General features: G+C 41.0%; 1 protein-coding gene across 2 annotated transcripts in view; it reads left to right on the forward strand.

The window, feature by feature from the left end:
* The window catches only part of TMEM108 (transmembrane protein 108), a 159,238-nt gene that overhangs the window by 40,023 nt on the left and 98,780 nt on the right, over positions 1–20,435 (forward strand). Inside the window, exon 3 of one of the 2 annotated variants that reach the window (XM_021387621.1) lies at positions 1,797–1,931. The exons of the other annotated variant lie outside the window; for it this stretch is intronic. The gene's annotated coding sequence lies outside the window, so the exon portion shown is untranslated. The remainder of the gene's footprint in view (positions 1–1,796; positions 1,932–20,435) is intronic. 2 annotated transcript variants of the gene reach the window in all.

Below are 20,435 nucleotides of genomic sequence, written 5' to 3' on the forward strand. Positions count from 1 at the left end.
CTGCTTCATGTATGAGGCATGGCATTCTCACCACTTTCTCATCAGGACTAAGTAACTGGCCAACTAAATCATAGGCCATGTTATCTTGTAGAATGGAGTGAAATCAGCAGTCATAAAACTCCAAACAATTTGAATCTTAATGTTGGATAAATTAAGGTCTCTCTTTTGCAGTTGTCTTCGTATGGAGTTCTCTGATTTGAATAATGGAAAACCTGAATTTGTTGTTCATATAGGGTTTTAGGCCTCTTTAATCTTAAAGGTGTATTGCAGGACTCAGCTCTGCATCTGTTTCTGAGAAGGCATTACAGGCTTGAATGTTAAAATAATGTCTGCCTTATTTATGGCTAAATACTAGTATCTTAGTAGCAGGAAGAGTTTCATCAGTAGGAAGGTGGCAGGATTTGGATGTGCCACAGATAACCTTTCCCCACTAATTTAGATTTGTTTAGTGGTAACTGCTGAACTAATATTAGTATTCCAATAGCATCTGAAGATTCTAAGGTATCTCAGAGCCCCATTGTATCTCAGACACTACATAAACCCATAGTGGGGAGAAGTCCCAGTCCTGCAGACTGCAGGATAAACAGGCAAGACAATATGTAGCAAAAAGAAAATGGTATCTCTCTTTTTCAGATGGGGTATCAGTATTCACATGGGATAACAGAACAGTAACACTATTTTCAGAAGTGTGGAGAAATAAAGCATTTTGCCAAATGTTAAAAACAATTTCTATCAGAGTTTGGAGTGAGCTTGAATTTCTTGAGTCTTAATACACTGATCAAAAGACAATCACCTGTGTTTCCTAAGTGAAGTTTAAGCGTACCTTTGGTAAGGTGGGAACAAATAGCATTGTTCTTGTAGATGAGAAACACCTGAGTAGGTAATGTGCAAAAAGTAACAAAGATACAGAAATGAATAACTTCTCTTTTTACTCTCTTCGTAATTTACAGATATCTTAGCAAAACAGCTGAAAACAAGAGTTGTTTCTATTTTGACCCAGCGCACCTTCTTGTGCTTGGAATATCTTTCTAACACCTGAGTTTAGTCTAGTCATGGCAAGTTCCCAAGGTATCTTAGGGCAATATTTTACCTTTTACCTGGATGCAAACCCAACGTGGATATCTGCAGCCATGCAAAAACCCTCAGTCCATGCGTGGATAAGTAGGACCAGACACAATCAAATGTTTGAGTGCCTAGTGACAGAAGTTGTGTATGTGACCTACATTCAGTGCTAACATTCCTGGATTGCTTATCTTCATTCCTATGCTAGCCATTGCTATTCCTGAAAATCCAGAATTGATATTTTCAGGAAAGTCCCTCAGAAAGGAAACAAACTCAAGTGCTGGTTTTTAACTTAAGCCCTTGCCCAGTTATTTTTCCACACAGAGATAGGGACTCAAGCAGGGAGTCCCGCAGCGTTACAAAAGCACGGTTAAACTCATAAGTTCCCTTTGTGCTTCTGAAGATATGCCTTATCTATTCCTAACCTGTACTTTAGGTACCAGTTGGACAACACACTTGCAGAAGCAGCGGTAGGACTGTGTAAAGCCCCACCTTGGTTAGCATTCTCCATTGAATCTCTTTGTTGTAGTGAACAGTTCGGCGAGATGTAATTTGGCAGCTGCCGAGGACAGATGAAGAAGACAGCAATGTTGATTTTCTTGCACCGGAAAGATCTCTTTTGCCTGAGAGCAAAAGCAAAATGTCAGTCTTGCTTCCAGTAGAGTTTTTCCTGGTCAAGCATGGAAAAATGATTTGCTGAGCAATTCTTTTTGGACCTCTGCATTTTTTTATAGGTGGATTATGTGCCTGTGGATTGAGGAAGGAACAGAGTTGGCCTTTGTCATCACATCAGAAGAGGTTCATTGCATTTTTGGAGGGAACATGCCCAGACACCATCAGAAGGATAAGTAGTAACCATCTGGTGAGAGGTATTTAGAACACAGAGGCTTTTTGGAAATTAAGTTCTGATTGTTGCACTGATGGCCTTCATCCCTGTTGCATTAATGGGGCAGACTTGGCAGCACAGAGCAGCAGGACCACCTGTCCGTTGGCTTCCCCAGCTCTGGCTTGAGGACCCCATCATCTGATATGCTGGACATCTGCTGCTAGGCATTACTCTTGTAGGGAATGGGTGAGCACTGGCATACATTTTTCAAATAGTTACTCATGAGATAAATGTAAAATTCAGCTGGAGTAGCATGTCAGGAAGCAAAACTGAAGGTGAACACCTTTGCTTCTGGAGTGATCAGTGAGCTGATTTAGAAAGAGATTGAGCTGCAGAACAGTGGTGAAAGGAGTCTCAGCTGTGCTGCACGCTAGTTTTGTGCAGAATCTGAAAACAAGATGCAGAAAGCACCTGCCTTTAATCAGTCTGGAGAGAGTTGACTCTGAGCTTTATCAGGGCTTCTGTTCAACTGCTGGTGCCTAACAACACCCGGAGAGGCGCTGGGAGTTATTATGTCACCGGCAAGATATAGTAGTGTTATCAATTTAATGCTCCTTACATTGTTTAATTTGGAAATTCAGATTTAATCAAATGTCAAACTCACTGTCCAAATTCTTAAATTAAACATGAATTGTTTGGGAGATTTTCCAGAACTGCTGTTTGTTGCATCAGCCCCACCGTCTCTTTTATTGATTGTAGAAGCAACCATTTTGCAACAAGCTAATTTGGCCTTGGCTACAGAGCCAGAATAGCTGCCTTGAGACATTCTGAGCCCATTTTCTACAAGAATCTGTGATTTTTAATAACATCATCAAAAATAGTTTTGTTGGAGGCCAAGCAGGAATAAAAACCAACAAAAGGCAAGGTAATTCCTATTCTTTTGTCATTCATTTGATCTCTGTATCTTGCAAGTCATTTGCTTATCAGCTGCTGTCTTCTTGATGCTCCGAAGAGTATTCACATCTTTGTGGTTTTATAAGAAATGAGTCATCTATGTTGGGCATGCTCGTTGTCTAAAAGCATTTGCAGAGGTCTAAACATAAAGATGAGACTCGAGTGCAAATCAGGTTGTGGGATTCAGCTCTACAAGTGCTGTGCTACCGAAAGGTGCCTTGTAACAGCTTTATGAAAATGAGGAAAGAGATTTAGGATGTCATTTGTGAGCAGTCATTTGTTAAGAGATGAAACTCTGGAACAACTTCTTATCTGATCCATACTAAAGTTCTGGGGATGGTGTATGTGGATGAAGGCTCTTTGTTAGTGGGGGTATGGGATACAGAGATACAGCTTTTTTTGTTTTATTCTCATCCCTCTGCTTCTGACACCTTGTAGCAAAATCAAGGATGGGCTGTGACTAATTATAGCAATTCTAATTATAGAGCACAAATGCCACCCTGTACCCTAAAGTACTGGAAGCAAGGGCTTTGCCTGAGCCCGTTTCCGTTCGCAGATGGATGTGGTAACACAGCAGTTCTCTAGATGAGCCTGACTTCTGATTCTTTATGAATCCAAAACAACTGAAACAGATTTATTTCATACTTTTCTCAAGCTAATTGAGAATATAACTTAGTCTTTACTAAAGAATATAAGAATGAAGTGGTCATTGAGATTATTACTTGCTCCGTAAATAGACTCAAGTGTACTGCTAATACTTAGATTTTTATTGCATTTATGCTTAACCATTCCATTTCATTTTAGCTGCTTTATTGGGTAGCATTCAATGGATTACTTTTCAACTTTTCTTAAAACCAGAGTAGAGCTAACTTATTCTCCTGTTGAAGTTATTGCAAGAAAGCCCATTACAATTAGGTTGTGTACATGCAGGATTAGTTTTCAATATTCTTTCTGAATTTTGGCCTGATCTGTGTATTCGTTACTCTCGGTACATCCAGATTCTTCTTCTTCCACTTCTGTTCAGTGCTACCAAAACACATGTATTCTGGTATGTGTAAAAAGAAGGGAATTTTCATTCCAGAGCACACTTGTGATGCTTTGTTTTAATACCTTATGGTTAGGACTGCTAAGGTACCACAACTTTAGGGTGCAACCAGGCTTGCAGAAGGAAGGCCTGACAGGAGTTTTAGGACAATGGAAATTTGCAGAGGCATAGCTTCAGGTAATTTCTAACAGACCAAATTTGCAGGATTGCTGTTTTGTTTATTTACATAGTCAAAGATACCTCAGCAGGATGTGACTGAAATTTTTCAGTCTAGACCAGTAAAATTGTGTGCGTTTGTGTGTAATATGGGAGTTCTCAGAGTTCAGCTGAGCTGCTGAACAGTTTTCAGAAGCCAGCAGACAGCTGCTGTTTATGTTCTCCTCGCTCACTTGTCAGTTTTGACCTGCTTCATGTATTTTGCTTTCGCATTGTTTCCACTCAAATGTGACTCAGCCTTATCACTGGCACCTGCAGTATGTTGAGCTGCAAGGAAACAAAGGAAAGGAGAGGAGAAGGAACCGGCAGTGCTATTGCAACTAGGTAGCACAGGAGCAAGACTTTTTTTTCCTGCGAGGTACTGAAATGTTGGAACTTGTTGAAAAACACAGAAAACTTTTATAATATCTCTTGCTTTAAGGCAAGTCTGGTAAAGGGCAGTATGGTTATGGTGTGGAGTGGACATACAGAATAGGTAATTTAATTTTGTTGCTGTTGTAATCTGCTGGGCATTTTTCCAAAACGAGTAGGGAGTAACTGGTGTATTTCATTACAACTGCCCAGATGACTAGGAGGAGATTAAGCCTTTAATAACAAGATGGAGCATCCCAAGCCAGTGTTACATCTTGGGGCTGAAGCCACAGCCTCTCTAAAAGTAACCTAGAGGATCTCAGATCACCTGTTGCACAGACCTGGTAAAGACTTTCTGTCTCGACTACTTACGTATGTTATTGAGATTATGTATTTGTGTTTTAAGAAATGGAGTATTTTCATCAAGCTGGAATAATCCCTGTGAGTTTGGTCTCCTAGCCACATGGCATTAAGACAAACTGACAGCCAGTTCTTTTCTTCTGTGTTCATGCATCGGTAAGATAATTTTTAATAGATGTTACCCTGTCTGGCTAGGACCTTTAAATAACATAATTGAACCTCTTGTCTCCTTTTGACTTATCCCTTCAAATTTGCAAGGCTGGTTGCCATCAGCAGTTGTGAATGATTAACATTCTTGCTAATTTTGCTTGCTATCAGACTGTCAGGCTTGGAGATGACATGAAATACTCATGTGAAAGTGACAGAATAGAGTTCTTTCCTTTTCTGGGGTCTTCTTGTAAAAGAAGTAAAAAAGCTGAATGGAGCAAGCATCATCTGAGTACCAGAAAGAGCTGTCTTTTGAAAGTATTTCATTAAGTAAGCCTGTATTGAATGAGTAGATCTCTATTTTACTGAGAACATTCAGAATAATGATCTTTCATTTGAGTGTTTTGGCTTTCAGGGAGCTCCTTCAGCTGAGTGGAGTTGTAATTGGGAGCTAGGAGGGCTAACTTACTACAGTGAGAGAACACTAAAATTATTCCTTTAAGTAGAAGACTTAAGCTTTTAAATTTGGGATCTGTCTGTAGATGGTGTTTTATGCAGTAAAATGTGCTGGAATAGTAGCCAGAGTGATTAAATTTATTTTGGTAGATCATATGCATAAGTTGGTAATTGGCGTGGAAAGCTGTTTTTGGCAGTGTCAAATGGTCTGCCAGGGGAATGAATGAGGTAAGCATTCCCTGACATAATACTTGGGGATCGCGGGCAGTACCAGTGAGGAACAGCCGTTCTATTTCAGCTCCATGAAGTTGTAAGATGTGGGCAATCTGATTATTCAGATGCCTGAAGAGCTGGGTTGCCATTATTGATTCTGAATGATCAGTTTGTTCATATGATTTCTTGTAATCAAGTGGTGACCAGGAAGTATCAAATGGTGCTGCCGCCTTGGTGGCAATCACGCTCTGGGTATAAAGCCATCAATTGGCTCTAGCAAACCCTCCCATTAGCAGGATGTGATTGGGAAATTTACTGTGCTCCTTATTCTGAAGTCCTAGAAGATGGATGGTGAAGCAGGGGACGTGAAAATTTTTTATAATGTGTTTAAAGCCACCAGAACAATGTGAGTAGCATTACTGGCTCAGAAAACCTGACATTGTCTCCCTTGTTAGAAGTTGAGCATGTGGATCTGAAAAGGGAGCTAATTGCAGCTTAACCGGAGAGTCATAGAACAAGACCAAATAATTTGCGAATTACTGTGTTTTTCTGAGAGATGAGCATGTATCAAAGAAAAAAAAACTCCCCAATCTTCAGAGTAGCAAAGAAGCAATGGAGATGTCCCTAAAGAGCTTGTGTTATGTATTGTAATCAGCTGCAGTGTTATTAAAGAAAATGTTCTCTTTTTTTTCCCTTCTTCATGCTCTTCTAATCAATGCTGAAAGATTAAAATCACAGCTTCAGGTGCTTTTTTTTTGTCTGCCGTATTTAATTTGTGGCACAAATCAATGCAAGTCAGGAAGAAGGGTGCAGGTATGTTGAACTGTTCTGCCAATCCTCTGTTCAGTGGCACAGTACTGTTTTTTATCCTTGCTACACATGTAGGCATCAGAATGACTCTGCAGGAATCAAAGGCTTAATTTCTGGGCAGGGTAGGGAACAGAGCACTCCAGAATCATGGTTCTGGTGATGTGGAAGTCAGTGTTAGGATTCTTTAAGTCTACCAGTATGAGTGAGGTTGAATGAGTTCCCTGTGATTTCAGCAAAGCAGGGGCGCCCATTATGGGATTCCAGTGACTCGCCTACAGCATCGGTAGTCAAATCAAGCCATGTTGGATGGCTTTAGTAATCAACATGAGAAAGCTTCAGTGGGAAAACAAGTTCACATTCATTGTGTGTCTTCCTTTGGCTGACATGAAGTGACCTGGCCCTGATAGGTTTCCAAAAAAGGAAGATCATGTCTGGGAGAGCAAGAACTAAGTGGCTGCAGACCTCTCCATTGTAACTGAAAGGCTGAAACATTGGTGCCATCAGGAAAAGCTACCAAATAAACTCCTGCCTCAGTGGGTTTACTCTGAAAAGCAATGTCACCTCAGCACCCAGATTTACAAGCTGCTACTAAAATTCATAGATGATGCAATGATATGGAGCAGCTTTTTCCATATGAGAAGAGTACTTCCTTTTTTTGCAGAACAGCACCAGCAAGCAAGGGCTTGTGAGGGGATCCTCTGCAGCACCTTCACTCAGGAAGCACTGGTGTGAGATCAGCATGATATTTCTGCAACTGAAATGTCCCTTAGTGGGAGAAGAGCATTTTCAAAAGGGAAAATCTACCTTATTCAGCAAGGAATTTTCTCTTTCTGAGAGCTTTGAAGCTGACACTGGGGAAGCCAGTAAATGAGAAAGTGGAGGTCAAGGGGAACTGGTTCACAGAGCGGCTGGCTCAGGAAACATGGGCTTTTTAGCAGTGGCTTCATGCCACAACAAGTTATGATCAGTTAAATAGCTGCATTATTTGCATCATCTCCCTGGCTCTGCTGTGCCATTAACTGTTTCTTCTAGCTTCCTCTACAAAAATGGTTTTGAGAGCTTGTATTTAATTGTGAATCTATCCTGAGGCCCTGTCATCCTGTTCATCGTGTTCATGGTTTAGCAAGGAAAGCAGGAGCTGCAGGCTGGGGCATATTGCATCAGCATAAGAAATCCAAAGACTGTTGAAGTAGCTCTTTCAGTTATTTGTTCTTATGTTTTCTGTTTCGTGACCTTTGTGCTTGACAGGAAGTTATTTGAGTAGTGGTGTCCATTGTGAGCATGATGTATATCCGTTAGCCATTGCTGACCAGTAGAGGAGAGACAATTGTGGTTGTGCATTATCCAGTGGCACACGTGAGGCTCCATGGGTTCCCCGCCTCCCTGCTCCGTAACTGGCACAATTACCTTCCTTTTATATGTTATAGAGTTACATAAGGAGGAAATCTAGGGGAAATTCCTATTTTCCTGGTATACCTGGAGGCACCACTTCTTGCACAGACCTGGAACCACTATCCTTCTGTTGTTGCAGAGGGTGGAAAGCCACATGTCCCAGTCCTGCTACAAACCCTTTTCCTTCTCAGTTCAGCCCTGCTGAGAAGGAAAAGCAGCCAACAGAGGTATGCCTGCATCAGCATTTGAGTTTGGGTTAGGAAAATGTGCTTTTGAACTCCTTCACTGGGCTGCATGATCTGCTGGAGAGGAGCTCTGCAGAGAAGGACCTGGGTGGTCTGGTGGACAGCAGGTTTGCTATGAGCCAGCAGTGTGCCCTTGTGGCTAAGAAGGCCAATGGTATCTTGGGGTACATTAGAAAGAGCATGGCCAGCAGGTTGAGGTGGGTGATCCTCCCCCTCTGCCCTGCCCTGATGAGGCTACATTTAGAGTACTGTGTGCTGTTCTGGGCTCCTCAGTTCAAAAAAGACAGGGATCGCCTAGAAGAAGTCCAGCGGAGGGCCACAAAGATGATAAAGGGCCTGGAGCATCTACTGTATGAGGAAAGGCTGAGAAACTTAGCCTATGTTTAGCCTGGGGAAGACTGAGGGGGGATGTGATTAATGTTTATAAATATCTAAAGGGAGATAGGAGTCAAATGAATGAGGCCAGACTCTTCTCAGTGGGTGACAGCAGTAGGAGCAATGACCTAAAACTTGAACATAGAAAGTTCCATACAAACATGTGGAAGAACTTCTTTATGATAAGGGAAATGGAGCACTGGAACAGGCTGCCCGGAGAGGTTGTGGAGTCTTTTTCTATGGAGATATTCGACACTTGTCTGGATGCCTACCTGTATGAGCTATTGCAGGGAACCTTCAGCAGGGGGGTTGGATTTGGTGATCTCTTGAGGTCTCTTCCATCCCCTGCAATTCTGTGGTTCTGTGAGTTTGATTCGCAGCATTTGCTCATCAGCTGCATTCCTTTGGGATGAGATTTAATCAGAAGACACACCTAACATATCCAACTGCTTGTTCCTCCCATAGGAGACTGAATCTAGAAGGTTACCTACTGCTGTGTAAAAAGTGCAGAAGACAGTGTGGGACACAAACGCTTTCTGAGTAGCAATGTTTCTTACAGCTGTAATTGGAATGAAACAGAATGAGTTGTGTTAGTTATTCAGTTGATAAATGATCAACAAAAAACATGTTGTGTGCAGGGTATAAAAGTTGGGTGGGATTTTTTCCTCTCATGCTGTACCAGAAAACTATCTCTGTGCTAACTGCATAACTTCAATATTTCAAGTTTTATAAAGCTGTAACTGCAGGTACAACTGAATTGCTAGAAAATCACCACATTAAATGTTCCAAATAACCCTGATGCCATTTGTCAGACAATGTTTTTTTTTAATGAGACATGCAGCATGCGGAATTAGGCAAGAGGAAATTACATTGCATAGTTATTAGTGCTTTAGTACTTGGAACTAGTTAGCAATGAATATCTACATCAAAGCTTTGTGTGGGAAGATTGAGCTTTTGGGGCAGAAGATATTGGAGCAGTCTGGAGCAATATAACAGAATCTTGATTTTGTTTCCATTAGATATCTTCATGATTGTTGTACTACAGGTTAAATGCAACCTGTTAAGCACTTGAACTGTTTTCTCAAATTAACAGATGCTAGCTTTCCACTTTTAATAAGTGTATTTGGAATTTTAGTAGTCATTGAAGCAGAAAGCAAAGATATCAGTTGAGTTGCAGTTATTAACTTAAGGAATGAAAGAAAGAGACTGGTTGCAATAATCCTTTCTTCATTGAAACCCTGTCCTGTTGCAGTGTTTCAGACAGGTCAGGTTTTCATGACTTCAATGGCTGTAACTCATAACATGGAAAAAAGAGGCATAATCTTGTATTCTTTGTTATAATGTATATTTAATAGCCTGGTTCATATCTGAAGCCCAAGCCCACCATAAGATGGTTTGGTATTGATTTCAATAGAAACAAATAGTATTTTGTAATATAAAAATTATGTAAAGCCAAAATCTGACTCTCTTGAAGTCAGGAACAATTACACTGGAGACTTCAAAAGAGACAAAACTTAACCTTTTGGCTCCTCTGAATATACAAGTAGACTTGGGAAAATGAATTGGAGAATTATTGCAGTTCAGTGACATGAAGAAGAAAATAAAACCTTAAGGATCATTTTCCTCTCTCAGTGGCTTTCCAGCATTAAATTTACTTACCAACTTGGTAGTATCAAGTCTTCTGAGATCAAATACTACTGTACAGTACAATCTGATTATTTGAGGATCTGATTTAAAAAAGATCAACTTTGGTTTTAAGCAAAATACTATTTCTTTCATTGCAAAACCATCATAGAGCAGTAAAATTAGTGTTTCTCACTGCTTAACTTTTAGTTATTGAAGAGCTTGATGTCTATCTCGTGAAACTACAATTCAACAGAAACAAATGAATTAAAATCCATATAAATCCTATGCTAGCAGTGATAGAAATGGATGCACTGCCATTCTTTATATTTCCTTGAAATGTGTGTTTATTTCTGTAATTAGCACAAATGTAAAAAGTAGCACAGATTAACACACAAATGGTCTTGTTTACTGAGCTTTGACTTGGACTTGCAGGGAGGGGAATTCTGAGCATGAGCTTAGCTAAACACGCAAAACAAGCAACAAACATTGTCAGAATAGAAAAGTAGCATTTAGATGTTGATGCTACTTATGTTAATAACTTTCCATGTGACACTGTAAAGTACATAAACAGCTCTTTTACAGTTGCTGTTTTGCTAACTAACTGCCAAAGCCTCAAAGGAGGAAAAGGTCATCAAAAGGTTACATTTATTACATTTCTATCTCCTTCTATCGTTGGTAGTATCTCCTACAAACTCTTTTGGGTCTGCTTGCTTTGTTTGTAAGAAATACTGGGGCACATTTCTAGCATCTAAAAATCAGTGTGGCTCCACTGACTTCAGTAGATATACATCAAATTCCACCAAGGGCCTAGTATTTTCCTTTCACAGTGTCTTTTTTTCCGAAGAGACATCTGAGCCTTAACTCTTCTGAAGTCTTCAAAAAATGCGTTAACACTGCTAGATATCAAATGATAGTTTCAAGACGGTGAGGGTAAATAACAATTAACAAAGTATAATCTGCCATAACAGAAATGTGACTATATCCTCTATAGCTAATTAACAGTTGAAAGTCATATTTTTACACTTAATTTGGGTGTGAATAGAGCAAATCTTTGTAATTGAAGGTTGTCAGCTGCTAAAATCTCTTCTTCTAGCTGTTAATTTACAAGGTGATTCACTTGTGCACTGATTCACAGCTGCCACAGGTTGCAGTACACCTGAAGCTGCATGCACCCCACACCATTGGGTTTTAGCCACATGCATCAATTTCCCTGAAAGTGCCATCCCACCAGGGTGGGCTGACATTCAGAAGAGTGCTGTGGTACTGAAGAAATGTGAGGTATGGGAATATATGGCAGCATAGAGCTGTTCAAATACTCAGCATCCATCACGGCCTATCGAACATGCCTGAGGTGTGTTGTGAAGCACAGTAGGGAAGGCTGAATGTGCTCCAGCAGTGCATTAATCCATGCCCTGCATTGGTTCTCAGGTACAAAGGCCTTTTATGAAGAGGCAAATGTAAAATCATAAATGAGCTTTATACACAGCAGGCCAGACTGCACCTTAAGGCACAGCGTGTGTTATAGCAGAAAGCAGCTCTTTGGCTTGCAGTAGCAGTGCACTGAGCTTTTCACACATGTGATTTGTATCCTTTTTGCTTTCCACTCGCTTCTGTTGAGCTGAAGTTATATTCTTTCCACAGAGTAGAAGGAGATCCAAGTCTACTAAGTTTTCATCCCTTTTTTCAGGAAATATGTAGGTGTGGCATTGAGGGACATGATTAGTGGGCATGGTGGTGATGGATTGGCAGCTGGACTCGATCTTAGCTCTTTTCCAAACTTAATGATTCTGTGATTGAATCTCTGCCTAGTTCTGACCTTGAATTCACTGTACCATTCTGTGTATTGTGATAGCATGTGATCAGCAGTGCAAAAATATATGAGGAGTAGAGGGAAAACCTTCAGACAGTGATATTAGCTGGAACTGATGAAATGCTGTTCATCTGTATCCTGATTCTCTTCAACTTCAGATACTCTGTTCTTGTCCACACTTTGTTATTATGGCGTTACAGTTTACATCCATTGTGGCTGATGGCAAAGTTTTGTCTCTGCATGAGAAGTTCTGCATGAAGTTTTTCACACTTCCGTTGGCATAGTGCTTTGGGATTTGACCTCTTAGAAATTTGAGCGAGCCTGGACATTCTGAATGCTTTGTCATAAGATAATGTTGCCCTGAAAGGAAAGCATGAATTTTCTAAGATGTAACTATTTGATCTACACTCTGTTTCTCAAGAGCAAGATGGAGTTTCTGTTCACAGAGAAAGGCTGTCCCTCTCCAGAACAAATAGTACTGTGATTTGGGCACTCAAATGAAAAAACTGGAGATACAAATTCAAGTCCCCAGTTCAGTTCTGACAGACCAAGCAAGTATTTGAGCCCTTTTCTTTTTTTCCTAGATCCTATGTGCATTTTTCTATAGTTTTTTATGAAAATTTTAAGTGTAAATCCCTTATCCCAGTGTGGAACAGAAATATATTTGAAATCTGAATACTACATTGTGAGAAATTCCTTTTTTTTTTTTAAAACTGATGTTTCCATCAGAAGGAAAGCATGATGGATGAGCTCAGGACTATAGGACATGGCCTGCTGCATCCTATGGCCCCCCTATCTCTCCAGCATCCTTTGGAAAGAGAGGAGAAAAGCCTCCAAGTGCTTCATGCTGTGACAAGGGAGTTTCTGCAATGGCATACCAATCTTCAGAGCTGTTCCTTCCATGCTGTTGTAAGGATGGTGAAATGAAGGAATGAGATGTAGGCTCCACTCCACAGTGTCTCTGCTTAAGGGGACTGGAGTCTGCATTCTGGGAGGGAGGGCAGCTCTTGTGCTGCCTGAGGGGCACAACATCCTGGCCATGTAGCCTTTAGGTGGAACATCAGTAAAATCTATTACCTGTGATTAGAGACAGAACAAAGCCTCTGTTTTCTCCTCCTCCACCTTTCATCTCCATCCCCTACATAAGGAATCTTCCCTTATACACACTCTTTAAATGTGTGTATGTTTAGGTGCACACCCACACGTGTATGTGTGAGAGTATGTGGGTGTTTCTTGGATTGTCCCTGGGACATGCAGGTGGTCAGCAGATGGAGAGCACTAACACATAACAAATTACCTGATTGGTTTTCCCCTGTTAGCCCAAACAATGCCAGCCCCACTAGTTATTTCTGGAATGTGTTACAGCAGAGCCATGCTCAGACTAGCTTTGTTGCTAAGGAATAACAGCAACCACACACTCGCAAAAAAAGAAAAGCTGATTTCTAAGCTGTTCAAAAACAATGTCTGGAGGGATTTCCCTCTGGATTTACAGTACGTTAATCTTTCCGTCTCTTGTCAGAATTGCAGTGTATTCATGTTGAGGTATCATAGCTTGGCTGAGAGAACATTTGTGAACACAGACAAATGCATCTTTTCTGAATGTTAGGGATCTTTTCACCTCAGGAAAGTAATTGGGCCACTTGAAATAGTTCTTTACATTTTGTGAATTCAGCAATCAGGAGTGGCTGTGCCTTGGCAACACCAGGTACGTGGAGCTTGCTTTATTGAACAGAATTCCCTGTGGAAAGGGGGAGAGATTACATAGAATCCTCATCATAGAATGGTTTGGGTTGCAAGAGACCTCAAGGCCCACACAGTTCTAACCCCTGCCGTAGGCAGGGCTGCCACCCACTGATCAGGCTGCCTGGTGCCCCATCCCTGACCTCCAGGGATTGTTATATTTCTGTTGTGTGATGGTCAGCACCTGGGAAGCAACAGGAAGTAAACCAAAGTGATACACCAGCAGTGCAGAGTTCACACAAATGTCTGCATTCATCCATATGAGCAGACTGTGTAGCACCCTTCTAAAACCCAGCGGCTGCATAGGGAGCAGGTGAGTTTACAGTTGTTGCTTGTGGATGGCAACATCCCTATAGCTTCAGAAGCAGACAGGCTTCAGGGCTGATGCTATCAATGCTTTGTGAAGACATGGATAGCATCAGCCCTGCATCTGCTTGTGAAGAGTTTATAATGAGCCTGTTAAATGTAGTTTTCTTAGCTGCTATTCAGTGGATAGTGTGAGCTTGGACTCAGTGATCCTTTTGGGTCCCATCCAATTCATGATATTCTGTGATTCTATGACCTGGAGCTTGAAACTGCTTTCTTAATGCAGCAAGTAAGTAAATGTACAAGTGGAGAAGAAAATTTCCTCTCTCATAGGGAGGAAATAAGTGTGTGTCCCCAGTCAGCTGCAAGCATCAGCCCTAAAGCAGTAACTGGCAAAAAGCAGCTCCAAGAGCTGGGTGCCACTGACAATGGAAGGGTGTTGGGAGCAGCAGTGATCAATACCCTTTTCTCTGTGTACTCATGCAGAATGGTCAGAAGGGTGCAGAACCATGATTTTAATACCTAGGGACATTAATATCAGATATTGCTCAACAGTAGCTCCCTGTTTTTTGCCTTCAGAGATGTTCTACAAAATTAATCAGTCAACAAACTGTTTCCTAGTTGAAATTGCCTTTGGCTAGAACAATGTTTTTTGTAGAAGGTATATTTTATAATTTTCCAAAGTATAGATTTTTACTTTTCCTGTGAGTAAATCTATAGAGATGATTAAAACCTGGCTTCTTCTCTCAGCCCTTTTATTTGTAAGGAAACGAATGTGCCAGTCTCAGCAAGCAGATGTCCACATGGCAACAGCCATCATCACAGTTTGGCTTCAGATGCTGTCCACCCTACAAATGTCTCTATGAACTGAAGAGCATGGAGTTTTACCTCTCTTGGTCTTTTCAGATCAAATGAGAGAATAGTAAAGGAGAGTAAAGGAACCTGTGTTGTTACTTGTGTATTGTGTTGTGTGGGTTTGGAAATGCCATGCTTTCTGTGCAGGTCCTTCAGGAGTATCTCATTATTAAAACAGACATATAGCCCAAAACATGCGGGCAGTATTGCTGTGTGATACTTCACTTGCATCATGCTCAGCCTGGGGTGTGGTGCATTAGACCTTTAGTGCAAAGGGAGCAGGAGAAGAAGTTCAGTGTTACCACCAGCCTGAGAGGAACAATCTTAGCAGAACAGGGGTTGAGTGCTTTTGTGGCATGTTTTTGCATTTTGGGGGAGCTTTGTGCAAACTCACTGACTTCTCTGAGCACTTCAGTCAGACTCACTGGATGTGCTTAGGGTCTTGTTGTATATCTTTAAGATTGCATGAAACTGACATTTCTGAATCCTGGCTTTCCATCCTTTTTCTTAATAACAGCAGTGATTCCAAAAGCCAAGGGTAAAGGTATGGACAAACAAAGTGTTGAGACCAGTACTTTAACATGGCACAACTTAAAATTTGCTGTGGGAAATATAACTCTTCAGCCACCACCAGCTTATGCAATAGAAGAGCAGAATGCTTTGGAGTGTTTTGTTCCTGGATGGGCTGCTGATTTACTAAATGGAAAGTCTACAGCCAGTCACCATTAAGTGATGAATCACCATAGGACTAGCATGGTGGTACATATGAAGCTTAGTGGGGGACTGGAGTAGGGATGGGCCCTTCCTCACAGCCCTACAAATAGTCCCATAGGGTTAAAAGAGAAGGGAAGCCTGAGCTGTACAGGAATCACAGAATCTTTTGAATTGGAAGGGAGCTTTAAAGGTCGTAATAGACCAACTCTCCTGCATTGAACAGGGACACCTACAGTTAGATCAGGTGCCCAGAGCCCTGTCCAGCCTGACCTTGAGTGTCTCCTGGGATGGGGCACCCACCACCTCTCTGGCTATATGTAATGATGCACTGTGCTGTACATAGCATGCATGTCCTGGTGCTCATACTGTGATCTGCCACATGTGTGTATAGGAAGGTGGAGCAGGCAGAGGTGTTGAGAAAATATTTGTCTTCAAAGAGGACTACATCTTGCCTACTTACAGGGAAATTATAATGCTGAATTTTTTACATCATTAATTTCCATGGCAACAAAAATAATCTCATAAATATGAGATTATTGCTTCAGGATCAAAGGGGGAGGGGGGAGAGCCCAGGCTGTGAAAGAGAAAGTTCTTTACTTAATATCTTAGCAGCAAAAGGAGCAACTGTTGAGATCTGAGCATATTTTCATTTTATTTCTTGTTCGCTCACAAGCCCTGCAAAACAGAACCTTAAATATCATGTAAATATAAGCAAAACCCTTCTGTTCTGTCTCACTGCATTAGCTGTCAGCATTGCTCATTACTTCCACGTGCCCAGTGGATGAGGAAATACTGCATTTGGGACAATAAAGTATGTTTTTGAAAGAACCTCTGCTCTCCTAGCGAAGTCCTAGCATGAATTGGTGGCAGGGAGAGAGCCCGAAGGGAAAGCAGCGCTGCCTACATGGTGACACAGAGTGACTCAGCCCTGACTGCTCTTAGTGGGGATTCCAGTGGAAATGCTTCATCTCAACAAACTGGTTTTGGAGTGCAGCAAAAATTATGTGGGCTTGTTGAAGAATCGAGACAGACTCCACTGCAATTTTCCCTATGAGAAGATGGCTTCAAGCGTCTCTGTGTCCTTCGCTCCTTTTCATCGCGTGTCATTTTGAAGCTGTTTGTCTCCTGCATACCTATTTACATATCATAAAGTTATGGAGGAAACGCAGCTTTATGGAAAGGGCTTGCCAGCTGCCATTTTTTTCCTTAAAGAAAAGCTACAATTTAACATTAACCTAGCAATTAAGCAAAAGTTTACGCTAACGTGCTGTCTTCTCGCATAAAAATCCCTCTCAACAACTCTGAAAATTCTCTGCAAGAAAGGTAATAGAATAATTCCTGGCATCTTTGATTTGGAAAAGCCATTTTCCAGCATGATTGATGCTTCCTTTGTGTTAGCATGGGAGGCCATAGAAAGAGGAGTAATCTCTCTAATGGGTGTACTCCACACTGGTGCCTGGGGTCCATGATACATTTGTCAGGCTTTAATTAAAGTGCTGGAGTTGAATTTCCACAGTAATTAACTTTTATTTGCAGTTACACCATGTCTCTCATTCTTGACACTGACACTTTCCTGTTAGAGATAGGAGCAGCAATTGGCACAAAAAATAAAGAATGTGGAAATGAGGAAAGATTCAAGAAATTGCATTGTTTTTTCCATGAATTCTGAATTTCCATGAATGAAAGGAGGAAAAAAGTTTTCCCTCAAAGTGGTTTTGTTATTAGCAAGCTAATCTGTTCTCTCTCATGCGCAAACACGCATGCCCTTACCTTGGGTACCCTTCCTTATGCATTGTCCAGTGGTAAACAAGCAGCTTTTGTTCAGTTGTCAGCAAATGCCCAGTATTCAAGTTATAACAAATCTTTCTGGTTTTGTAGAAATGTTTTGTTGTCTTTTGGTAAATGCTGCCTTTATATTGGGACTGAGACTTTGATTTCAGTTGTGGGTAGGATATTTGAAAGCAAACTGCACAGGAGCCTACATCCTGTTGTCAGCAGTCGCTTTGGATTGCAGGAATATCAGTCTCATTGAAGGTACAAATTGCTTTTATTAATAAGCGTTAGGTATTTCATTCTGCTCTTTAGATATGGCTTTTCCGGGTATCTTTTCAATTCATTTTAATTCTGGTGGTTTTCTGCTTGGATTTTACTCATGCTGTGAAGTACTGTTACATAAGAACATAAACAACAAAATCACAGGTTATTGTTATTCTTCTTAGGACTGGACTTAACAGAACAGCCTTCCTGTGGCCGGAGGAATACAGACTTGGAATCCAGTTCCCTTCTCTCTCAGATGCTGTATCAATGACCCTTTCGTACACCCACTGAGCTCCATTTTAAGAACTAAGGATTTTTTGTTCCGCTACTGCGGTCTGAAATCCCTGCTGATTAGTGACTGTCTTCTGATTTCCATGCTGGGTATGTTCACAATTAGTTCACACCATATCCTTACCTGTGCCAACCTGTGTTCCTGCATTCCCAGCTGAGATGGGTGAGAGCATCATTGCTCTGTATTATAGTTGAGTTAAAGACTCTTAGCAATAATTAATTTCTGAGGTACCCAAATCTTGTCTTGTCTCGCTGTCACAGTAATCTTGGTGCCTTCCAAAGAGGAGCAAGCTGCTTGCTAGCTTTTTTTTCCCCCAGACCTGGTGGTGTAAAGAGATCTTGGAGTTTCCTTTTTGTAATGTACACCTGTATCTCGTTCCCCAAATACTTGAAATTGATCCCTTTCTTCTAAACTACAGCTTTAAAACAGGCAATAGGATGATACCACTGACTGCTATGCTAACAATAAAAAACAGCTAAGAATAGCATCCCTTCTAAAATAAAGCACTGGAGAAAATTAAGTAGAACAGTGTGGTAAATCAGTGTGGCGCTAAAGGGCATGGCAAAGGCCATGAACAAGAAGGGTAATAAATTGTACGGTGAGAAATGCTAATTAATCATTGTTTGCAATTTGAAGTTGTGTCTCCAGATTTCATTTTAATATATTCTGTAGACTGAAAAGCAAGTGCAGTACTGAACTGGCTATGGTAAAACAGGAGAGTGCATGCTAGAGATAGATATAGCCTGCTCAAGCACAAAATTCCTGTGGAATTACTCAGTCTGATAATGTATTTCCAAATGTTCTACCCATCTAATTTATAAAGTTCAGGGTTTGTTTCCTCCACTTCTCTTAGAAGACTGTTCCACAACAGAACGCGTCTGAGTACTGTGAAAACCTTTGCTATTCTCCCTATATTTTATTTCTCCCAATTTATCTCGATCCTCCTGTTTCTACCATCTCTATACTTCATATACTGTATTTATCCACTGTTATTAAAATTGTTCCTTGTACATAATCTCCCCAGCTGTTCCATCACCTTTAGCTTTGGACTTACTGCTGTACCAGCATCTCTTTGGTAATGCTGTATCATGGCATGAGTATCATATTCTACGTACATTCCTCCTCTAGGGAGTAATCTCATCTCTATGTTCCTCTGCAACACCCACTTAGAGCAGGAAGTCAGAGGCTCTGGAAGAGTTGGTTTGAATTCTGATCCTACTTAAATCCCCAGATCTGTTTTGGAACTAATTGGGCTATAATGTATTTTGCAAGTCTTTGCTCTCCAAGAAAGGCCTGTTCACTTAGAGCAAGGCCCCTAGACTTTCTACATAGTCATCGTGGGGAGATGGGCATCTGCAGAGAGGCAGACACCCTATTTTCAAATAGCACTTCATCCCAACTGTGTTAAGACAGGATCAGCTATCACCTAGCATGCCCTGTCTTTTTTGCATTGATTAAAAAGGTGCTTATGCAACAAGCTCAGATGAGATTCTAAATTTTTATGTAACTAAAAAAAGGGGAGATGAGCTTTGCCTCAGCTCCACTGTTAAGCTTGAAAACAATTCCTGCAGACACCGCAATGTTCTGTGAAGCAAGAACTAATGTGCTTGGTTCCTGCTTTGGCAGGGAAGAAATCCACTGAGGTCAAAAATATTTGCAGCTTTGCTTGAAAACTTATGCGTGATGTGCTGTGTTGTCTACTGTTACTGTTTCGTTACTATTTCATTTCCAGTATTTTCTTCTTCATCTGTTGAGCTTTTCATGTCATAACAGTATAATGCATTTATACTAGGACCTGTCTTTTTCCACACGGATCCATTACTTTATATTTTAGAGAGAGGTATCCTTTGCCTGGAGCAGGAGACCCACCTGAGCTCACTCTCCTTCTGACTGCCCCAAAAACACAGCCTTGTCTGAGAAGCCATGTGGCTGTCTCAGCTATGCTTGTCTCAGTAAGCTCTGATTAAAAAAAAAAAAAATAAATATATATTTATTCCCTGGAGCATGGCATCATGCTGTGTGGCTTTTGCCTTCAGCTGTCTCTGGTCTTCAGCAGAACATGTTTGCCTTTATCTGCAAAAGACCATGTAGATGTAACACTGATATTTAGTGTGTCTGTCTTGCCTGGGATTGCAAGCTTTTGGCTCCTTGGGGAGATACTTCTTTATGTGTAGATGGTATCTAGGAACAGCAGTTTCTGTCATTCAGCTGTTGGAAACCCTGCCACGCATGTGTTGAAACTGGGACTCCACATCCATTTGGGATGCTCTTATATTGCATGTGGCAAGGTCAGAGCATACTGTGGCATTGCCTGGAATCATTTCTCCACCATGGACGCTTTGGAGGCCGTCTACCTGTCACCTACAGCAGCTGCAATCTTTCTTCACCCTTACTGAAGACCACCTACTGTCCATACAAAAATCTTGCAATTAGTTAAGCTACTTTGTGTGTTGGGCCCTATGGTTACTCTACTTGACAAAATGTGTATGAATTTTTAACAGATAATTTTAGTTTAATATCATCCAGAGGTCTCAGAACATAAATATTTCCCCGAGTCAAGAAAGAGAATGAGGAAATAACTGCTTGAGTTTTAAAGCTATGTC

This window comes from Numida meleagris, chromosome 2, assembly GCF_002078875.1.
Source record: "Numida meleagris isolate 19003 breed g44 Domestic line chromosome 2, NumMel1.0, whole genome shotgun sequence".
NCBI classification, from domain to species: Eukaryota; Metazoa; Chordata; class Aves; order Galliformes; family Numididae; genus Numida; species Numida meleagris.